General features: G+C 36.9%; 1 protein-coding gene and 1 pseudogene across 1 annotated transcript in view; both read right to left on the reverse strand.

Annotated features, from left to right (window-relative positions):
- Nucleotides 1-22,942, reverse strand: part of LOC120774283 (myb-like protein P) — a 127,145-nt gene that overhangs the window by 81,823 nt on the left and 22,380 nt on the right. The gene's annotated exons all lie outside the window — the stretch shown is intronic.
- LOC120776215 lies at nt 9,396-9,537 on the reverse strand (annotated as a pseudogene).

Raw genomic sequence — 22,942 nt, forward strand, 5'->3', positions numbered from 1 at the left:
AGAGTTGTGTCGCTTGTGTTACTCTCAACCGTGTCAATGGTATCCGACACTAGAAAAGGAACGGTATATGTATTTGGCAGAATGTGTTTGAGCAGGTAAGCATTTCAGAATAAGAATGAAAGTTTTTAAGACACATTTGAAAAATCTCTAGATATTCGTCTATTTCCAAGTTTATACAAAACTTACACATATAGAGATCAGAAGTAAAGAGTTAGGGTGGCGGAAAACACTAATTTTATTTTAATAATAACTTTACGATTAGGTTTTTATCATGATTAAAAAGAGCCTATTCTTGACATAACCTTATGATGTGTATAAGTACAAAAAATAAAATTCCCAACCCGCCTTAACGTCTCAGTAAAAATGAATGGTGCGATTTGTTCTAGAATCTATAAATATTTTTAAGATCTCGTGCATCAATGTAAGCACCAAATTCCTTAAATATGAAAAAGTTTGTGGATTTTTAACGTGCCCTAAAGTGCGTTACTTTTTCCTCTCACAAATTTTTTTTGTTATATAGTATATTTTTTAGCTTTTATTTTGTCAACTATTATTAATCCAAAAATCTAAATTGGTTTTCACCCACAAAACTGGCATATCTATTAATTGCAAATAGCTGGCAAGCATAAGCTTTAACGCAAAGTAATCACAGCAACAAGCAAACATGCAACAACAAACAAGCAAACAAAGTTAAATGAAACCAAAGTGAATTTTTGCTAAAAATCTAATCCGATGCATTGTGAACACGTTCGTGCAGCAATGATAAGCCGCAGCCAAGCGAGGTGGCAGTGGCAACAAGAGCAAGAAAAACACTAGCAGTAGTTGCAGTTGCAGTTACAAAACAAACACCAAACGCATGCAGTAATGGCAACAAACATTTGTTGTTGTAGTTGTTGGTATTTAATAGCAAAAATCTGAGTTACAATGACAACAGCTGCTGCTGCAACAAAAGTTATGAGCAAGTGCATGGATTTATGCGTGTGAGCGTATGTGAGTATAAGTATGCTAGTGTATATGTTGGAGAGTGTCCGTGTGTGTGCTTAATCATGAAATGACGCATGCCACCGTACGAGTATGTAGCAAGTGCGGCAGACTGTCAATAAGTTTTGCTGTTTTCGAAATAACAACCGAAATTAATGCAACAATAACAACAACCAATGACAGTGAAAATATTTGCATCAAAATGCTAAAAGTTGCAAAATGCGGTGCGCGCAAGTGCGATGCTCATAATGCCACAAAACACCTCCCATTTAACACATTTCGCATTTAATGCACGAAAATCCCTCCATAAAGCCGAATTTTTATTTAGAGCTTAAATATGAGCACAATAGGCACATGTGAGTGATAGATTCATGCGAGGACTTCCGTTGGGCTTTCCATTAAATGTAATAAAATTTATCGCATTCCAGCACTCGAAATGTATTTGCGTGTTGTAGGTGCAGGATCATAAAGTTGGCGTGAGGAATTAGCGGTTGTTTGCAATAACATGAAATAATAGCGACAGGTAGGAGCTTCTACTTTATGCATTCCAAATTATTTATGCTGGTCCAAAGTAAAAATTATTTTTATAATGCATAAAGTAAAAGCTCCTAACTGTCGCTATTATTTCATGTTAATGCAAACAACCGCTAATATATATACATATATTTGTGTGAGTGCTTATTAAATATGCTCTTCGTACATAAACGATCAACTTCATGATCTTATATTCTTCTTTATTTCAACATTGGTCGAACTTATATGACAACTATGAACAAGGTGCTGCTCAGACGAGTATATTAGCCATAGCCAGGTTATGGGACAATCAGAAAAAAGAAAGTGGCTCGGTATCTGATCTGATTGAAATTTTCCGACTAATATAGTATAAAAAAAGCTTTTAGGGGTCACACTTCGAAGTAAGTATAATCTCTCTGTTAAGGGGAGGTAGGAAAACTAATCACATGTGAAACTGAGGCTCACACGATCGGGCTTGAAGAGCCATGTTCCGATTGAGACAGCTTAAAGAAGTGAGACGAACTACCTTCAAAACATTAATTGTGTAAAGCCTTATTTCCTTATTTGGCACATTATATGTATACTGCTAAGTAAAAGAATTAGATAATAAAAAAAACTGTGACATATTGGAAAAGGGTGTGGTCCGATTTCGCCATTTTTGCAATTTGAACTAAGGATATTAGCATAATGATGTAACCAAATTTGGTTAAAAGTGGTAAAGGAATTCTCAAAATATAGGACTTTACCTAAAAGTAGCCGATGATAAACCTCTCATATCATCATTTGTATACTGAGTATACTCTGATGAGGGACTTTCACCCCACTTTCAGATTAAAATTTTTTGTTGCTGACGTATTGCATATACATACATATGTATTCGATTTCATCAGTTTTCACTCTGCTTTCAGAAAGTTTGGTCAATTTGGCTTTAGTGGGATGTGAGATATGCACTTTAAACTTTACACTTAATAGCTAACGAAACTAACCTAAAGAAGAACTTCGTAATTTTAGATTATTTAGCTTTAACATCCTACACATAGTTGCGTTGAAAGAGAAGCAGTGGTTTTATGAGTGTTAGTTCAGGATATAAATACAAGCGAACATATGAGATCCACCATTTAGATAAACGCATTCTGCAACAGATTGATTCATGGAATTCACTCACGTGGATTTACATAGATATTATTGGAAAAAAGTAATAATAAGCCCAGCAGCCCATCTTATACCATTTTGGGTACCCCCTAAAATGTATAGATCACCGTGACGAGCTGGCTCTGTATTTACTCGAATTAGTCCCTCAGTTTTTGAAAAATCGATCTAAAATTATGCACTCGTCGTATTTTTTCACAAGCTACCCATTTTTCGGAACCACCTATATCGAACCACTATAGCATATAGCTGCCATACAAACCGAACGATTGGAATCAAGTGGTTATATAGAAAATGTTTTTAATGTAACAAGATATCTGGACGGCAAAAATCCTTCTTATCTGTATCCTCCTCGCGAGTATCGACTGAGCAATGGGTGTCACTGCTTACAATGTCATGATTTCAAGCTGGCTCCTGTCAGAGTCATTACATTGCAGGCAGGCGACCCCTGGCGAAGGCTGGGGCTGGGGATGGACTGCTTTATATGCAGTGGGTAGTATAACGGCTATTGCTATTGAGGTACCTGGTGGCAGGTATAAAACGCTAAGGGTAGAGACCCCCGAATCATAAAAGTCAACATGAAGGTCAACGAAGGAACAAAGCGGACTGGGATATCAGTCCAAACGTTGGTGGGAGACGTGTCTGCTGCCAATGGCGGACACAACGATCTTATGAGCCGTGTCACCAGCGGGTGTGGTACTACTGCCAAATAAGCTTTACAGCGCACTGATGCAACAGTCCACAATCGCTGTAAGCACAAACACAAAAAAAGGCAGAAGAACTTCTTCGCTCTCCTGAGCAGGTGAACGAGGGTTCCAACTCTGGCAACTAGAGAGGGCTCCGGAAGAAGCCAGCAAGGAGGTGTTGAAAGCAAAAGTGAGGTACAAGGCGAATGTCGAAACATGCAACGGTGTCGAAGGTAAGTCCAGCCTGAAGTAGAAGAGGTGAAACGGCTGGGTTGAGCGGCTGGCACTCTTCGCCACTTGAATTTGGTTTAATGCTTTGGCCCCTTCGTGTGCTAATCGCATTGAGGGGCATTTCGACGGAAAGCGAACAGAAGGCGCCCTCGAAAAAGAGGAAGTGCAAAGACGTAGCCGGCAAGCTAGACGTCAAGCACGCGGGCGACAAACCGACAACGTCCAAGGCAGCGGCGGCAGCCAATGAGATTGCGAAACGGCATTCGACCGTCGCGCTCATAGAACGCAGTAGTCCGCTGGGTAAAATGTCACAGGAGCGGTGGGGAAATAGTGGAAATGAAGCTATTGAAAGTCCTCTTCTCGAGAATAGACGCCGAACCAAGCGTGTAACGACGATCCGACGCTAACATGGGTAAGAGAAGCGGTCAGAATGCTTCCAAAGCAGTGGAAAGAAGCAAAGCCGGAGGTGGTGGACCGCAGCAGTATTCCATCGGTACCTAAAGCAAGGGGAACCATACCTCGCGTGATGAGCTCGGAATATGCAGCTGCTACAACGACAGATTTGACATGCGACTTTAGGGTGTTAAGCGTGGCGAAATCTGTCAATGAAGATGGAAACTATGTAGTAAACTTAATATACCATGTGAAGGGTATAAAAATGTTGAATACTTCAACAATATTGTCATCAGTTTATTTAAAAGATAAAAGTTGTTATAAAGCGAAAGCTAAAAAGATTGAAGAAAGTCGAACAGCTTTTTTAAATAATTAATATATCCCATAAATACTATTGTATCATTTACTATAATATTCGCAACAGCGAAAACCATATGAAGCATTTTGCCTATCCAAACTGACCATTAAACCAATAGCTGCACGGTAATTTTTCTCACTATTCAACAAATCTCAGCAAAACTCGACCAAACTGTATCTAATACCATAAAATCGGCTTTGAAACAATCAAAAAAAAATATTAAGAAGGCGAAGAAAGGATAATTGAGTGGCATTAGTGAAGAGAACGCACTTTGACAGATGTCGGTGACGCAGCTGTTGAAAGCGTAATCACACTTGGTTGAAACTTTAACTGCTAAGTTACTTAAGCGCAGCGAAGCGGCTGTTTGCATGCCACGCATTTGGCTCACAAAAACACATACACACACATGCGCAATGATGCCAGTATCATAAATCTGAATGCATAAGTATAAGTGTCTAGCTGTGCTAAAATCTTTAAACCGCTTTTTGTTTAGCAGAGATTCACTGCATTCTTGCCTCGCCTTCTCTGTTTTGCTTCGTTTCCTTCCGTCTTTCCTGTGTTGTGTCGTGATTACTTTTTGTCTGCCATTTGACTGCGCATTCGAGTGAATGTAAAGGGCAGAAAAAGCGAGCAAATCTTAGTGGCTTTTACTTTCTTAAATGTTTGCGTGCGACCTGCCACATACACACTCACAACATCTTGATGAAGCCAGATTTTTGTTGTTAAGCTCAAAAGCAATTCATCAGCGTTTGGTCTTTTCTTTGATTCTGGTTTCATTTACAAATTTTTCCTAACTTTTTGCATACACCTTCTATTTTGTTTTCCTTTTTGTCGTCATACATCGCCTTTGAGTTTCGCTTTTCTTATTTCTTATTCGCCGCAGTTAATCGCATATAAGGAGCAAGTTTTTGTGTACTTAAGGAACCACTTAAGAAGTCGTTAAATAATCAATGAATAAAGATTTCCGCGCTAAGCTCTCACTTGAGCAGGTCGTTTGAGTTAGCTTTTCTCGGTCTCGGTTACTTGGAGGGTTTTTTGCGGGTTTGGCTTTCGCTTTTATTACTTATCGGTGTTACTGTGTGTTTTTTGAAAGTATCTGCAAGCATTCTTTTCTCAAATATATATTGTTGTTAAAAAATTGGTTGTTCTTTTTACACAGTATTAATGATAAATTATTATTACAAAATATTGCGAAGCCTTTTGACCTCTAAAAAAATATAAAACACTCCTACAAATACACTGACCTACAAATTTTTTTTTGGTTTGGTGCAGTTCTATCATATCTCTAGCCGTTAAAGTAGGTAGTATTATCGTAATTGCTGCTACTAGATGTCAGCTGACAACTAAGGCTAACATATAATATTTATTTCAATTATTTGGACACATAACACAATTTGTCAAAACTCTGGACAAAAATTGTCACTGCTACAAGTTCCTGGCTCAAAAATCGCGACTGAGTATTGAAAAATGAATTGTAGGAATTTTTGATGGGCCTCAGATACGCCAGTTGATAAAAAGTTTTATGATTATGAAGTTTCTATGACTGAAAAAGAAAAACTGGTGTGGAAATCTTTCATTGTTGTAATACAGAACTTCTAGGTAACTATAAGGCAGCTAACTACAAACATTTAGTCGAGGAAATGCTGCTAAACTTGAAAAATATCTGTAATATGGGCGTAGAAGTGCACTACCTCCATGATCATATTAATAATTTTGAGTATAATTTAGGAGATTTGAGGACTTATACGTGATTACACAGGACAGTCAATGTATTTCGTAATGGCCCTAAATGTAGGAAATTTTTATACCCTGAACGGTCGGAGACCCTATAAAATTTAGCCGTGTCCAGCTATCTGTCCGTCTGTCCATCCGTACCTCTGTATATACACGAACTGGTCCCTAAATTTTTGAGATATAAATCTGAAATCTTGCGTACGTCCTTTTCTTGCCAAGAAGCAGCTAAAGCTGCCACACAAACTGATCGAACAAAATCAAGTCTTTTTATGGAAGACTTTATTATTTGACGACATATGTTCACGAAATTTAGCCAACAGTCCGTGCTAATAATGCAATCTCCGAAAAAATGTTCAAATTACACCTATGGTCCTACAAGCTGACTGCTATACCCGTTTACGCAGTGAGAGGTGCGCCTGTGAAGGGTATTGTAGCTTTGATGCAGCCGAAGTTTAAATTTTTTTGTTTTATAAATGATTTAAGGAAGGTGTGACGAAAGCTATTCTAATATTTTGGTTCGAAGATAGACCATTGTAAACTTTGGCAGACAATATATTTGAAACTGAACAAATGCAGCTACCAAATGATATTGAAATAAGGCTTATGAGCATAACAGAATCTGCAATTTCTTAAGGACAGGACAGGATATTTTTTTTGTACTTAACCAGGTATAGATCTTTTGCAATGTTGGAGAAATAAATACTTTCAAAGGTCATTAAAGAAAAGGAGACTGCAAGACAATAATAAATCAATACACTTAAGACGTTAGACCACGTCCAACATGCAGAGAAGAAAGTATATCAGCCATATTTGAGAATATACACGAAGACCGTGGAGGGTCGATTCGGCGCCGTTCACCGCAACTCGAACTGGCGCATGGAACGGCTTGGCGCATTTTACATCGAGATCTTAAATTAAAAGCGCACATAATACAACTGAAGTCGCTCGACCCTCCCAAGCAACATAGCTTCTCACTGTGGGCTCTTAAAAAGTTCCAAGAAGATCCGATGTTTTCGAGCCAAATTTTGTTCAGCGATTACGCCAATTTCTGGCTCAATGGTTATGTAAACAAGCAAAATTGTGGCATTTGGGATGAAGAGCAACCTGAAGAGATTCAAGAGCTGCTATTTCATCCAGAAAAAACAACGGTTTGGTGTGGTTTGTGGCGCGATGAAATCATTGGTCCAGAAAATTTGGACTCCTCAACGGATGGACCATCTGAGGCGTATGTGTGGCCAACATTTGAAAGAGATAAAAGATTCAAAAAATAAATGCCAAAGAATGTTTTTTCGAACGATAATAAACATTACCCATTAAATTTGAAAGATATGTGTTTCTTTAAAAAAGTAGGCAATCTCAAAATCGATCACCATTTAGATATTTATCATTTCCAATGAAGTTCATGTTAGCTTTAAATCTATACATATGTACTCTCAGTGCAATTCAAAAACCTCCCATGAAATGTGTAAAAAACTACATACAACCTACATATTATGTAAAAAAACAAAAATCAAAGAGTGTATGTTTAGACGTAGAGAAGTTCGTAGAGTGATAGCTGTCAAACCAACTGTCAAAGAAGAGAAAATTGTGCTTGACAATTAAGTCCAACGCTTGAAAGCGGTAAAATTTTAGAAAACACGAGCTGTGAGCAGCAGATTTGACATTTCATAAAAACTTCGGTACGTCAATGGGTTATCTGAGCATATTATACACTATCAGATATTGACAATACTTAGCATATGTGAACTCTTACCGAAGAACTCCTACTCTGAAGAAGAATAAGTAGACATTTTTGAGTAAGGATTTTAGCGTAAATGTAATTTTTGAGTATGGAGCTTGACCTATACATTACATAAGAAAGGAAGTAGAGTGAATTTGTTGAATATAAGCAATATTATCGTATTAGTAATGGAATTTATATCCAAGAAACTCTCTCTTGCATCCTCAAAAGGTTACAGTCTGATATGTTTTGCGTGTCAACTTTATAATTAACTCAAAGTCTTTGTGAACTGTGAAAAGATACAAATAATTATAGCTACAGGCGGAAGATGCGAATCTTTGTAGCTCTCCATATTCTCACATCATTCTTCGCTGTGCTCTTATATACCAAATATTAAGTACGAAGTAATACTATACAGCGACAAGTGGGGATATTATGTATTTTCCCATATTTTATTTGAAATTAAAATCTAAAAACGTCACCCTTTATATTATTACGCACATATGCATATTGCATTTCGTTGGGATAATTTAGCAATCACTGACATTAACCTTTGCCACATCATTTTCGCGAACGCGAGTACACACCAACCAAAATAAAGCAATAAAATCAGTTCAACGATTCCATTGACCACACAATTATTTGCAATTATAATCATTCGTAGCGGTTTTTCGTGCTAATTTCTATTTTGATTTCAGTGGTTTATTTTTAATGCGAGTTGATAGATTCGCTCGTACGTGCGTCCAGTGGTCGAAGTGATGTTTACTGTTGGTGTTTATTTCGAAAGATAAACACGTGTTTAAAGGCAGTTAATGGCTGACATTACCAACTTCACTGAATGTAAAATAAAATATCAATTAATGTGGAGTTAGGTTAAGTGCTTTTCAAATCGTGTATTTAGTAAATTGTTAATACACAATTAATATTTGAAATGGAATATTATTTATGCATTTTGTTATTTGTTAGTTCGCGGTGGAAAACCGAAAAACTTGGAGTTTAAGCCGCTCATAATTAAGTCCATAAGTAGCTTCCCTAAAAGGCGCGTGTTTATTGATGATTGTCGCTCGTGAATTTGGGGTTTCGAGATGCTTTACAAAAAAAAAGGTACGTGGAGTACCTACGCGCGGATGAAGTTATACTTCTTAGTGATATTCCAAGAAATGCATATCATTTTGTATGAAAGAAAACTAGAAAACTTAAATTCACATTTTATAAATTTATTATCTCCCCGAGCATGCCTTTGCCAACAAGTCGTCTTTTCGCGACGATGGCAAAAGCCAAAAATCATAAATTGCACAACTTTCTGGTGCTTCTCGCAAAAATCTGCGTCGATATGTATTCACGATCATACGTATACATACATACATATGTATTTACGCATGTTTGTAGGCGAAGCTGCTACAGCGGCAAGGGCTGACAATCGGCGGCCATTACTTTACTTATGCCACAGAACTTCTATTGCTACGAATATGGAAATGACAACGAAATGACAACGAAATAATGCAAATATGCATATTTCTAAAGGACATTAATTTCTTTGAAGAAATGAATGATCCTGAAAAGTATAGTCTTAACTTTTCAACGGCCAACGCAGAGCGTTTCAACCAAAAGGAATTCATTCACTAAAATCACCACTCAGAAGTCGTTTTATCTGTTGTAAGCGAACGATTTTCGAAGAAACATCATTTCTAATATGCCACAAGACAAAATTAGAAATGAACTTCTTAACCTCACGCTGTCAGATAAAACGAAAATACTTCGTCATCGCGGGTCGATTTCCAAAAAATGGACCAACGCAGGGTATTTCAACAAAAGGGCACATAAAATAGTTGAGAATTCGCAGAAATGAAAGACAAAGGAAAGAAAAAGCAGTATAACTTCAATAATGAACAAGCATACAAACATACATATGCGCAGCAGCAGCAAGGAAAGAGGTAACAATCGGCGATCCATTGTATATTTCTTTCGTGCATAACCAAACCATAATTAGGACAACGCAATTCAAGTGTTAATGGTTGTCTAGGTGGTAAGCGCTTCAGAAGTGACGACGAGCAAGGTACGTAGGTTCGAATCCCAACAGAATTTGTTTTTAATTGAATATGTCACCAACCAAAAATTGAAACATTGTTCTACAAAAACATCAACAGCATAAGCATGGCAACATTGTGTTGTTGGTAGAAAAGCCGAGCTATGCCGAAAGAAACGAACAAACGATCGCCGATTGTCACCGCTTCGCTTGCTGCTCGAACATCATCGCAGACAAGGTTGCATAGATTCATATTGAGCAAGGGGTTGCGTAGATTCATATTGAGCAAGGTTGCGTAGATTCATATTGGGCAAGGTTGCGTAACCTAAATCTATCGCAACCTTTTCCGAACTCGTATAAGAAGTATAACTTCAAAAAACCTAAACGCTGTTAGAATGATACAATTGTATAAAAAGCGTTAACTGAAGTCAGCTGATTTATGATAAAAATAACTTTGATTGGAAACTGCAATAAGACTATGCATATAAACAAAAAAGAAAACCATACTATTACTTTAGATTGGGTATCACAGTCACCCGACGCTAACCTAATATAGAGTGTTTGGCCTTCAATGGAAGCCAAAATATCAAGAAAAGATTTAATGTTAACGGAAGATTTCATTTAAAGATGCCAGGCTATAATAAACAACGCGTCAGATTGGAGAAAGTATTAACTAAACTCAGCTATAGTTAAAAAAATTTCCCACTAAGCGCTATCTACTTTGGAAAACAGAAACGTTATTTTTTGAACGCACTGTATTTTTAGCAAGTTACTGCATGAAATCTTATTAATCCAAGGTGTCTGTGTTGCTTGTCAAACTTTGAGCTGTAGGTAGACTCACTTTTTATACTCTCGCAACAATGTTGCTAACGAGAGCATTATAGTTTTGTTCACATAACGGTTGTTTGTAAGTCCTAAAACTAAAAGAGTCAGATATAGGGTTATATATACCAAAGTGATCAGGGCGACGAGTTGAGTCGAAATCCGGATGTCTGTCTGTCCGTCCGTCTGTCCGTCCGCCCGTCCGTCTGTCCGTCCGTCCGTGCAAGCTGTAACTTGAGTAAAAATTTAGATATCATGATGAAACTTGGTACACGTATTCCTTGGCTCCATAAGAAGGTTAAGTTCGAAGATGGGCAAAATCGGCCCACTGCCACGCCCACAAAATGGCGGAAACCGAAAACCTATAAAGTGTCATAACTAAGCCATAAATAAAGATATTAAAGAAGTGAAATTTGGCACAAAGGATCGCATTAGGGAGGGGCATATTTGGACGCAATTGTTTTGGAAAAGTGGGCGTGGCCCCGCCCCTACTAAGTTTTTGTACATATCTCGGAAACTACTATAGCTATGTCAACCAAAGTCTACAGAGTCGTTTCCTTCAGGCATTTCCATGTACAGTTCAAAAATGGAAGAAATCGGATAATAACCACGCCCACCTCCCATACAAAGGTTATGTTCAAAATCACTAAAAGTGCGATAACCGACTAACAAAAAACGTCAGAAACACTAAATTTTACGGAAGAAGTGGCAGAAGGAAGCTGCACCCAGGCTTTTTAAAAATTGAAAATGGGCGTGGCGCCGCCCACTTATGGACCAAGAACCATATCTCAGGAGCTACTAGACCGATTTCAATGAAATTCGGTATATAATATTTTCTTAACACCCTGATGACATGTACGAAATATGGGTGAAATCGGTTAACAACCACGCCTTCTTCCAATATAACGCTATTTTGAATTCCATCTGATGCCTTCTCTGTGTAATACGAGTATAAACATTAGGAACCAATGATGATAGCGGAATAAAACTTTACAAAAATACGGTATTTGAAAAATATGTAAATGACGTATTATGAAATCTCGATTATCACTTTACCATGCGAGAGTATAAAATGTTCGGTGACACCCGAACTTAGCCCTTCCTTACTTGTTATAAATGAATTCATGTTTCCATAAATATAAATAAAATATAGTAAAGAAATAAAACTAAAGGTACGATAATTGAATTAAAACATTTATCTTTCCAAAAAAGTATCGTGGAAACTTCTATGGTTTGAGCTAAATATATACATATATCTCATTCCAAAATTTCGGTGTACAAAAACCAAAATCTGTCGTTGTGTCAGAAAATGATCTATTGGTATTTAGGCAGTTGAAAGTAAATATTCTATAGTGTACCACCACATTTCTGAGAGGTCATGATGGAATATTTAATTACTGAAGTTAAATTAAATAGAAATATATATACATACATATATATTTTTTTCCATTTCCGCCATCTCATTTGAATCTAAGAACACTGCGGAGTACATTTTTTGTGCACAAGTTCGAAACATTTTTTTTCAAAAGCTTTAGTGTTTATTTAATATTGGGAGCCTTTGGCTGATCACCGTTTTGTCTTATATTCACCATTTACAAGAATTACGTAGCCGAGAATGTTACGAATAATAACATAAGGTGTGTTACGACCCGATGTTCTTCGTCTTTGCTCGTCGCCACCTCGCCTACCAACTACAAATTTAAGCAACAAAAGTCCTCGTGTGTGAATGCGCTCCAATAAGAAATACACAATTTTTGGTAGAACATTTGTTCAATTCACAACCTGTCGTAAAGCATCGTAAAATCGTAAAATTATAAATTTTTACACTTGTTTTTTTATAATTTTACGATTTTAAGATGCTTTAGGACAGGTTGTGAATTGCTCAATTATTAAAAATTGCAACATTTTTATGAAAAAATCTTTAGCTCCTCCCTGTTTCAGCATTGGTTAGGCATGCTTAATTCAAAAGTATAATATATTTTCAGGTATGCAGTTACTCAGCTGACACATCCATCTTAAATTAAAGTGACATCTGTACTTATAAATGAATATTTTATTTTTTTTTTCCAGAGAACAGTGGGAAAGTGACGAGGTGGACTGAGCGCAGGGATAAGCGTCTATACGAATGGATCCAAACTAGATAGTCGAGTAGGAAGCGTTCCTATAAAAATATGATATCAAAATCGCTTTTCGTCCATGAAACCACAGAGGGATCTTCGAAGCGAAGATCACAGCAGTTAAAGAAAGCTTTCATGTTCTGACAAAGAGGGTTCATACAACAATAAATATTTTTATATACACAAATAGTTAAGCGGCTTTGAAGTTACTAAACTTTCTTGGGGTTTCATTCAAGATATTGAAAAAATGTTTTGATCTGTTAGTGAATCTAACATCCAATTTCACCAGAAACCTCCAATGGTCTCCAAGATATAGTGATATTCACGGTAAATGTGAAGCAGATAAATTAGCCAGAGCAGGCATAATTTTTGAATTATACGTAGAACAAGAGGTAGTTTATATGCTTCTATCTACTTGTAGAGTTTCGATTGAAGTAATCTCCGACTTGTTCAAGAAGCGACAAATATGGCATGAATGAAACATGGGGCATACATGCTGACTATTAAACTTCAAAAAGAATGACACTTAATGCCAGCAGACTAGGAATACAATATAATAACTATTGTAAAAGCTGTCAAGAGATAGAAGAAGGAGGGGCTATAAAATATCTTCTAGTCGAATGCATAGCTTTATACAGAAAAATAATTAAAACTATCAGACGAAGGTTTCTTGACGATATTTGGATGTTGCACAGACACAACTTTTTGTATTACGATTTGCAGCGGTCTATGGACCGGCGGCGTCATTGGGTCGTATTTCTTCCGAGATGATCAAGATCGGCACGTTACTGTGAATCGGAATCGCAACCGCTCAATGATAGCCGAATATTTATGGCTCGAATTGGATGATATGGACAGGGAATGTTACAATCGATTTATTAAAAACTAAGTTTGGTGACCGCTATCTCACGAAATGGTCAAGTCAATTGGCCGCCTCTATGGTATATGCCAACAAGCCACAACGATTGATGAACTTTGTACGAATATTGAACGTGAAATTGCACTAGTATCGACCGATTTATGTTTGAAAACCGTCGAAAATTGGGTTCAACATCTTCTGCAAGCGTTGCCCGTGGTGGACCTGCAAAAGAAATCGAGTTCCATACAAAATAGCATCGAATGTACTTTCACAGGAATAAAAAATTTTATTGAAATACTAAACCAAACTTTTGTAGCAGTGAAAAATCCGTTAATGGTTGTTCGAGAGGACATAATGCAGTGAGGTGTTTTTAGTACCGGTGATTTTATAATAGGGCGTCTAAAAGCTTATATAACAAGTAAGAAATTTACGCCAAAAATGCATATTATAGTAGCGGATACTTCTTTTTCTTCTCTTCAATTGGCGCCTAGAAGCGGATACTTAATCTTTTCTAAAAAATAATCTCTAAAAAGCACTAAAGACATAAGTGCAACGAATATCCGCCTATGGTGAGCGACAAGCCAATGCAAGAGTAAGGCTATTCAAAGGTGCTACTGACCTTTTAATGCAAATATTTCTTAAAGATGTGGTGGAGTATGTAAAAATTCAAACCACAGCACGAAATTCTTTAAACCGCCGGGGGTAAATCACCTCATGACTTTTTCTGCTGGTCAAACTGCTTGTTGAAAGACATAACTTGTAGAGAGGCTAGCTGCATATTTTTGTGGTGCAGAAAAACGAGACACATAAGCAAATAAGATGGGATATTTAAAGAGAAAAACAAAAAGCAACAACAACAGCAAATATAATGTTTAAAAGGTAAGCAAGCAAAAACGGCGCAGCATATTTAAGCACAAACAACTTCGGCTAATATTGGCAGGTATTTAAAGTCTGCTGACAAATTTTATATACATTTTTGTTGTATGCTTTACGCTCCTCTTTTTGTTCGCTGTTTATTGCATATCTCAGTTGAGGGCACTTTTGAGGTTAACCTGCAGCATTTGCCGTTTGTCTGCTTTGAGTGTGTTGAATGTGGCAGAAAACAGGAAAACATTTAAACAATTTGTGTGGAGAAATTAAAAACATTTATTAGAATGTATAAAGTGGAACAAAGCCAGAAGAAGAGTAGCAAAACAAAAGCAGCACAAAAAACCGATGAACTTCTTTCTATATTTGCTTGCCTCAGCGGCTGGGATGTGGAAATACAGCCAACATATATGTATGGATTTGTTTGTATATGTGGTGGCCAACAGACTGAACAAGTGCGAGCTGTGACGGCGGAGGATGGAAATTAAAGAAGAACAGCAATGGCTAACGTGGCGCGTTGCAATCAAGTTGAGTTGTGAATCGTAAAACCGGAAATAAAACAGGAAAATTAAAAACGCTACAAAAGCCGGCCGCAGCAAACGTGCCGAGCGCAGTCAACCTCGTTGCACCTGTGCTGCAGCCTGCGAAATACAAAAAAACAACACGTGGGGAAAAAAAGAAGATAAAGCAGATAAACAAATACAAGTGCAACGCTATTGGCATGCGGTTGTATGTGTGTTTATATAAATATACTCGTACATATATATTCATGCCTATGTATATGCCATCAACAGACTACAACTGACAAATGAGTTAAGGTGCGATTGCTGCTGCTGCTGCATGCCACAAATGTACGCAAACAAACACTGGCTGGTGGCACAACAAACGGAATATATGCCGCAAACAGCAGGCAACAAAAAAGTGAGAGGAAAAATTGAAAACGCACAACACCTCAGGCAGAATGCAAAATGAATATGCAACATGGCAGAGTGCAATGCAAAAAACTGCAAACAAAAAAACAACACAAAAATAATTTTAAAGCCTATGAACATATTTAGTTTGCTGCCTTGTAGGCCCAACAACGTTGAACCAGGAATAGTGCTATAGAGGGTGCTGAAGGTATTGAGGGTGTATTGCGATGTGTTGCCGTGAATGCCTATCGTTAAAGGGCATTGCCGTTGTAATTACAAGCGTTTGTATAAATAGATATGGCATGCGTCAAATTTGCACAGTGGCGCGTTCTGTGCAAATTGTGTACATAATAATGTTTAAAAAGTATCAAGGCAAGTGGGAAGTGTTCGAGTAGATGGCTTTCAAGAGTACACCAAATTATCGGAGTATGGCAGCTATATGCTATAGTAAATCAATCGGAAAAATTTCTTCGACGATTACCCCCTTGCCCACGCCAAATTTCTTGAATATATGTATATTCTCGAATAAAAAAGTTTTCCATACAAGCGCTTAAAATCGGTCATTCAGTTTGTATGGCAATACATACTGTGGTTCCGACAAATGAGCAGCTTCTTGGAGAAAAAAGAACTTGTGAAAATTTCAGATTGATATCATAAAAACTAAGAGATTAGTTCGCGTATATACCGACGGCGATGGCTAAGTCCACGTAGTTTGTCATGCTGATAATTTTTTTAGGTAAATATTTTATAGGGTCTTGGACGTTTTCTTGTGGGTATTAAAAAATTGAGGTCGTGCCCTCGCCATCACGTTTTCTACCCTGTTCTTCATTCGAAAAAGAATTGGTGCAAATGTCATTATCATATCTACTAACAAAGCTGAGCTTTTTTGTCAAAAAATGGCGGTTATCTAAAATAAAGGTTGATTTTTCACTAACTTTTAGACTTTCTTGAAGTTTTTGAATAGAAAAGATTATTCTCGTAAAATTTCAAGTAAATCGACAGATAATAGTGACGTTTGTTCCGGAAGAAGTAATTTGCAGTTAGCTGTTGCCAAAGCACTATAACGGTTAAAACTTTGAAAATAATTTGAATTTTGAAAAAAATATGTTTTCGGAAGCTGTTTTTTCATTAACTAAAATATCTAAATGTGAAAAATTTTAATTTATCTAAATTCCACTAACTTAAGAGGGTATTAAGCCAAGGTGTCCTGGTAAGCGTATTGAAGGCTGAATGGTTAATAGGTAATTTAGTAGCTGATCGCGAGCGATCCCCTCCGATGACCAAATATGAACGCAAACAATAACAACATATCAACAGCAACAACAACTTGACGATTACCGCAACGACTAAAGGGAAAATGGCAAACATTAACAACCTGCTCGCCTCCAGTCAGCAAATGATAAAGAGCACACTACCTGGTGTACTAGTTTACGTAATTATGTTAGTACTGACAGCAACAATAACAGAAGGTATCAACCAAATTACCTAAGCCTAAATAGGTAAATTTCTCCATCTCAAGCAACCAAATGAACAAAGCAGAATACACTGGTAGCCAAAAGAGAGGTACAGCGCAAAAAGAGGAAAAAATTTCGTTAAAACCTTTTAAAACGCTCTAGCGGCTAAAGTATTTGACCTAGATAAACACACAAACCAATTTGGACATGTAGTAACGAACATGAAAACAGATAAATCAACCGTGCGAAGTGATAGAAACATACCAAAGTTTATATATTTTCATACAAAACATATGGGGTCTAGACAAGTACTATTGGGGCACTAAGGTGTAATATTATAATATCCTTTTTTCGACCTCTTCGATACGATATCCTTGAATCTTTTTTCTGAATCCTATAGACAATAAAATAAGTCGCAAGTCGTTTGCTACCCTCTAAATATATTTAAATAACATTTAAAAACAAAATGTGCCTGGCCAGACCCGAGGGTCTCGATGAGGGTTAAGCTGCAAAACAAGTCGGTACCAGGAATAGACGAGTTTTCAATTTCAGAAGAATAACCAGATGACAGGTCTTTACAACTTTGGAGGAAACTTTTATTCACAGTGTGAAAAAAAAATATAAAACATAAATTAGGTATTAAGGATATATACAACAAGTAGAGCACTTATGGAGATTATGAAAATGAATTTTCATGGTATTGAAATACTACTCGTAGAGTTTTTAAAACTCACATAGATTTTGAAAAAAATAATTAAATACCGGATAATTTCCTCAGCTATTAACAACATTGTTCACATTTTTGAGCATTGAGTTCATTGGACAACCGCAAGTTCCACCGAATGTTGGTAAATGAGTTTTGCCCGTCAAATTTGATATATAGACTTGAACTCATGTTTAGAAGTTGCATTTTAGAGAAGTTCAATGTTTTTGTTTAGGCGTCGCAATCGTAAGATTTGAAGCCATTAGACCACTAAACCTCACCATCTAACTATCACTAAGGCCTTGGATATCCAAGTTAATTGAAATAATTTTTACGAAACTGTCGCATGGCTGAAAGAGTATTCTTCAAATAAGGGAAATCATTTGTAATCAACCATCTAAGTACAATAAATTAATTACTCTACGACGACCAAAAATTGCTCAGAATCCAACATTCGAAGGATGATTATTTGAACAAAAATCACATTTTAACCATTAACCACTCACCGTATGCACTGATATAACACCGTGCGACTTTTTCTTTTTTGGTAAAATGCATTTGCCCATGAAAGGAAAGCGTTATGCAGACGTAAAGGTCATTCAAAAGGCTTGCACCGGCATACTGGCGGCCATGGAGCTAAAACACTCGTTCGACATGCTTTTGGACCGTGCAAAAAGCTGTATTGAAGCTGAAGGATACTATTTTGAATAAAATAAATTGATTTTGCTAAAAAAACCAATTGTTCTGTTTTTTAAAGTCCTTTTTCTTTGGAACGCACCTTGTATATAAGTTTTTTCAAAAGGAGAAGCCTGTTTCTTAAGCCTGCTATCGATGACCATAAAAACGAGAGAATGTAAAAAGATGAGTAAGCGTTAATAAGAGAATAGTAATGTTCCTCTGTGGCTTTGTTATATTTATGTATAGGGTGTTTATATGGTACAAAAATGTTTACCAAAACAAAAAAAGTAAGTCAATAGTTCTAGAATATAATAACACAACTAGAGTTTCTTTACTTTTGCATTGGATTATTACATGATTAACTTTGAAATTATGTAGTATTTCTATCTGAGGAATTCAATAAGAAGAAGAGAGATTGTAGCCTTTTTATTGAATTATTAAATAAACAGTTTTGAAAATTTTTTTTATTTAGAAAATATTATTTCTTTTACAAATTTCCTAAAAAACAACCACTGTACTGAAGCAAATCACAAACAAACCTACGTACACACCCACGTGAACAAACATATACTATGAAAAAAAATACAACAAATATGTTCTATAATATTTATGCCGCATGACGGAGCATGAGAGAGCCATTAGCTTTTAGTACCTCCAAGCGACGAATTGTTGCAAAGCATTTAATTGAGATTTCGCTGTCGCGGCTGCTGTCTACAAAACATATGAATTTGACAGACTGTAGATAATTTTTCTTTTTTGCTTGTGTTTTTGTTATTTTCATTTTGACTTCAATGTTATCGATTTAGCGGCTGAGTGACAAATAAAAAGTTGAGAAAAAAGGAACCAGGGCGGATTCCAGCAAAGCGCGAAAAAGTTTTTCAATATGCTGAAGTTTAGTGTGGATTTGATTTTTTTTGTTGAATTTATATTTATTTCTATTGCTCCGTAGCTTCCGCAATAAAACGTGACGCATTGCCGTCTCGTGCATTGTTGTAGCTAATACAATGCTGTGTGGTGCTGGTGTTTGGCTTTGTTCATAAAATTTCTAAATTGTTAGGCATAGCCGACAGTGCCTGTGGAACATTTGTAGACCTAGATTTCGTCATATACATAGAAATACCGTTAACAAAACGGGGCAAACAAATAACAAATCAAATCAATGAAATCTGTGGCAGAAGTTTAAGGCAAAAGGGGCTGAAGTCAACATGCATTCGAGACATCCGAAGAAGAACATAAGTTCAATTATTTTTAATGTATATTTCCGGACGATTTGTGGCGAAATTAAGAGTACAAATTGAACAACTTTTCATTTTCTTTTTCAACTGGTAGCAGTAGAGAGACACAAGTTTTATTGTAGTGAATGCGTTTATAGAAAAAATATATGTCAAGTGGTAACACAAAATTGACAATAGAATTAAACTGATAATTGAAAAAAGACGACCTCTCTTGGTTTAGCATAGAGTATGGTGTGGTATAAATGAAGACTCAATGTAACGAATAAAAAACACGAAGTTGACCTTTCGACTAAATTAGAAGCACATTCAAGTATGCTTCCAGTATAAAGAGATCAGTCCTTGTAATAAATTTTTTATTTCAAAATTGTGTTATACAGCCTCAGCAAAGACTTGAACATTTTCCTTTTCATCCCCTTATTGTGTAATTCTTTATATGCAAGCTCAGGTAGAGGTGAATTGGGGAATACAACAGCCACTGCTAATGGTGTGTGGTGGAAGGAGTATTGAGTAGTGACACCCCTAAACTCAAAGGATAGGAACTAAGGAAAATACTAAGCTGACTTGGATCAAGAAATCGCTGTGAGCATTAACACGGAAAAGGGGAAGAGCAAACAAACAAGGAGGGACTGAAGATTACATTAAGATCCTTGGCGCGGGTCGGGATATGTAGCCGACTCGAAGGCAAGTCCAACAGAAAGGAAGATGAGGTAAAACAGTTGACTTGGGCCAGAGAAGAGGCGAAAATCGGCTGGGTACATTTCGTCATTTGGAGTCATGCTTCGGATCTAGTTCTCACTGTTAGGTCAACAAATCCGAATCATGGAACCGAAATATCAGTACCAAAGACCCATATTACATTGGAAGATATCCCCAATTTTGACGAAGATGTATCTGAACCCCATGACAAGTTTAAAGATGACATCAGTCTGAAATTTTTTTCCCATGGATAGTTAAATTATTTGGTGAGAGACTTGAATCTTCCCAAAAACTCAGCTGAGTTGCATGGATTAGTGCTCAAAAGCAGGAACTTACTATTATTGGATCGATCATTCCTATGTGTATGGCCCTATACGGTCTCGAAATAGGTTTTGTTGCAAGTTAAAATATAGTGTGCAGTGGTTTAAAAATATTGGGCATGCTGCTGTGACAACAATCTGGATTTACTCAAATTCCTTGCTTTTTATGTTCAAGGAAAAGTAGAGGCTTAGAAAATCACTTGAGCAAAGATTATTGGCCTTAAAAGAAGTTTAAAGTTGGCGAAAAGTACGTCGAACAGGAAACCTCATAAAGTTCTTCTAACACAGCTTCATATGAACCTGCCATTTAGACCGTAAGAACTATCGAAGTAAAAAATAATACACAATGTAATAATATTGATACACATCACGTAATTTAGCTTAATGAACACTAGTTACTATATAACCTTATATTAAGGCCAAATTGCACGTAATGCATCAATGTGAACCAAACTAACCAATTACATTTACTTATTGTCTTACGACAGATTGTAAATTATGATGAATATTAATAATAATAATAAAAAAAAAAACAAAAAAAACATATATGGTACCGAAGTCTATAGGTCTGATGTAGGTAAAGTTGAGAGAAGTCGTTTTCGTTATGTTGGTATTCGACGGCGTATGCATGATAAATAGTTGATCACAACTATGAAGGATCTTCAAAGAGAAAAGTGGATTACCTAGAAGTTTTCTCAGGAAATCATATAGATACTAACTGCAAACAAATCGTCAAAGGAAGGCTTAGGGAGCCTAAAATTGTATTTTCCTCATTCTCACTTCGACTACTTTGCAGAAAATTAAGTTAATGTGAGCGAAGAGCAAAGTCAACGATTTCATCCAAATATTAAGGAAATGGAAAAAACCTAGGAAGATGGGGCAGACACCTGCATAACGCTTCAGAGCGACATTCCTGATGCTTCCTGCAAGTGAAAATGTACCTAAAGTAATCTCAGTGGGATAAAGAAATGTGTTTGGTACCTTCTAATGAATATATTTTTGATAAAAAATTATTTTTGTTACGCAACTATAAATAAACAATTTTTTCCAGAATTTATTTCTTTCATTTCAAGACAACTTGTTTAACATACAAACCCATATTGTCAGAAAACGTAACGCTCTATGACAAAACAAAAGTAATTTTTGGATTCAGCACATTCAAAACCAATTTTAAAAATTCCTACTCAAGCCGAAAATTCATCACAAAAAATAAAAATTATAATTTATCAGCGAAATTCTGTTGCTTCTAATTGAGGCGGATTTTTTTTGTTCGATCAAAATTTATAGCAAGTAACGCAAGCACGCCACTTTTTACCTCAGTTTGCGAAAAACTTTTGTGGGTTAATTGTCTTATCGCTGATTTATTAACTAATTCGTAGCGTGCATTATGCGCGGCGGGCAAGGGATGTAGGCATAACTACTTGCCTCGCAGTTCTTACAAATCATGACAAACAACATTTGCGCCTAGTGGTAGGCAACACCAAAAATTGCATAGAATAGCCAAACAGGAAGCGAGCGCTAAAAACTTTGAACTTTGCGAAACACACCAACGAAATAGCACAAAAAGGCAAGGAGGATGAGTGTAGGTAAGAAGATAACGGCAAATGGCGGTAAAATGCTAACAATACAGCAAAAACGGCAAATTGCAGCAAGCAAAAGTTTCACTAGAAATTTTCACAAGAAATTTACACCGTCAGCAGCTGAAGAAGAAGCGCAGTGTGGCAGCAGCAGGAATTGAGCAGCAAATGTTGCCGACAACTTTCGATAAAACGTGCAGAAGATTGCTCCTATGGCAGCGGGCAGGAAGAGCAACAGCGCGCCACCGGCAGTGCCGGGTTTGTGTCCTGAGTTCATCATACGCCCCGTTGTACCAGCTCGAGGAAGACAATCTGTTTTGCCAGCGCTTGCTAAGTTTAGCAGAAAAATTCCACAACAATAGCATATGACAACAACATTGACAGCAGCAGCATGCTGCAAACAAAACAGCAACATTCCACGACGATTACAACAACAATTTGAGAAATGTTGCAACGTGCATTGGCGCCACATTGTCTATTGTGCAGCCATGCCGAACGGCAAAATAACTCAAGAATGAAAATAATAATAATAATGACAACAACAAAAAAACAGCAGTGGCGTACAGTGATACAATACAACAACAACAATTATGAACAATAAGCGAAAATCGACGAAGATGATAGCAAAAAGCCAAAGGCAGCACTGAAAGTAAACGTTGCACAAAGCGGGGGTAGGAACTTCCTTGCAACTTATAGCAGAGTTTCATATTTTGACAGGAGCAACGAAAAGTGCTCAAATTTCCTGACTCAAGCAACTGGACGCCGAGACTGACAACAAATGGACTGAGCGTGGTGCGGAAAGTTAAAATACTGTTAGACAATTGAGTCTTGTCGGCCCAGCAAAAGACTTCTCTGCTTCTACAGCCGCTGAAAAGGGAAAGGCGCAGCAAGTAGAGAAGCCAATGAGTTATT

Source organism: Bactrocera tryoni, chromosome 4 (assembly GCF_016617805.1).
Source record: "Bactrocera tryoni isolate S06 chromosome 4, CSIRO_BtryS06_freeze2, whole genome shotgun sequence".
In the NCBI taxonomy this organism is placed as follows: Eukaryota; Metazoa; Arthropoda; class Insecta; order Diptera; family Tephritidae; genus Bactrocera; species Bactrocera tryoni.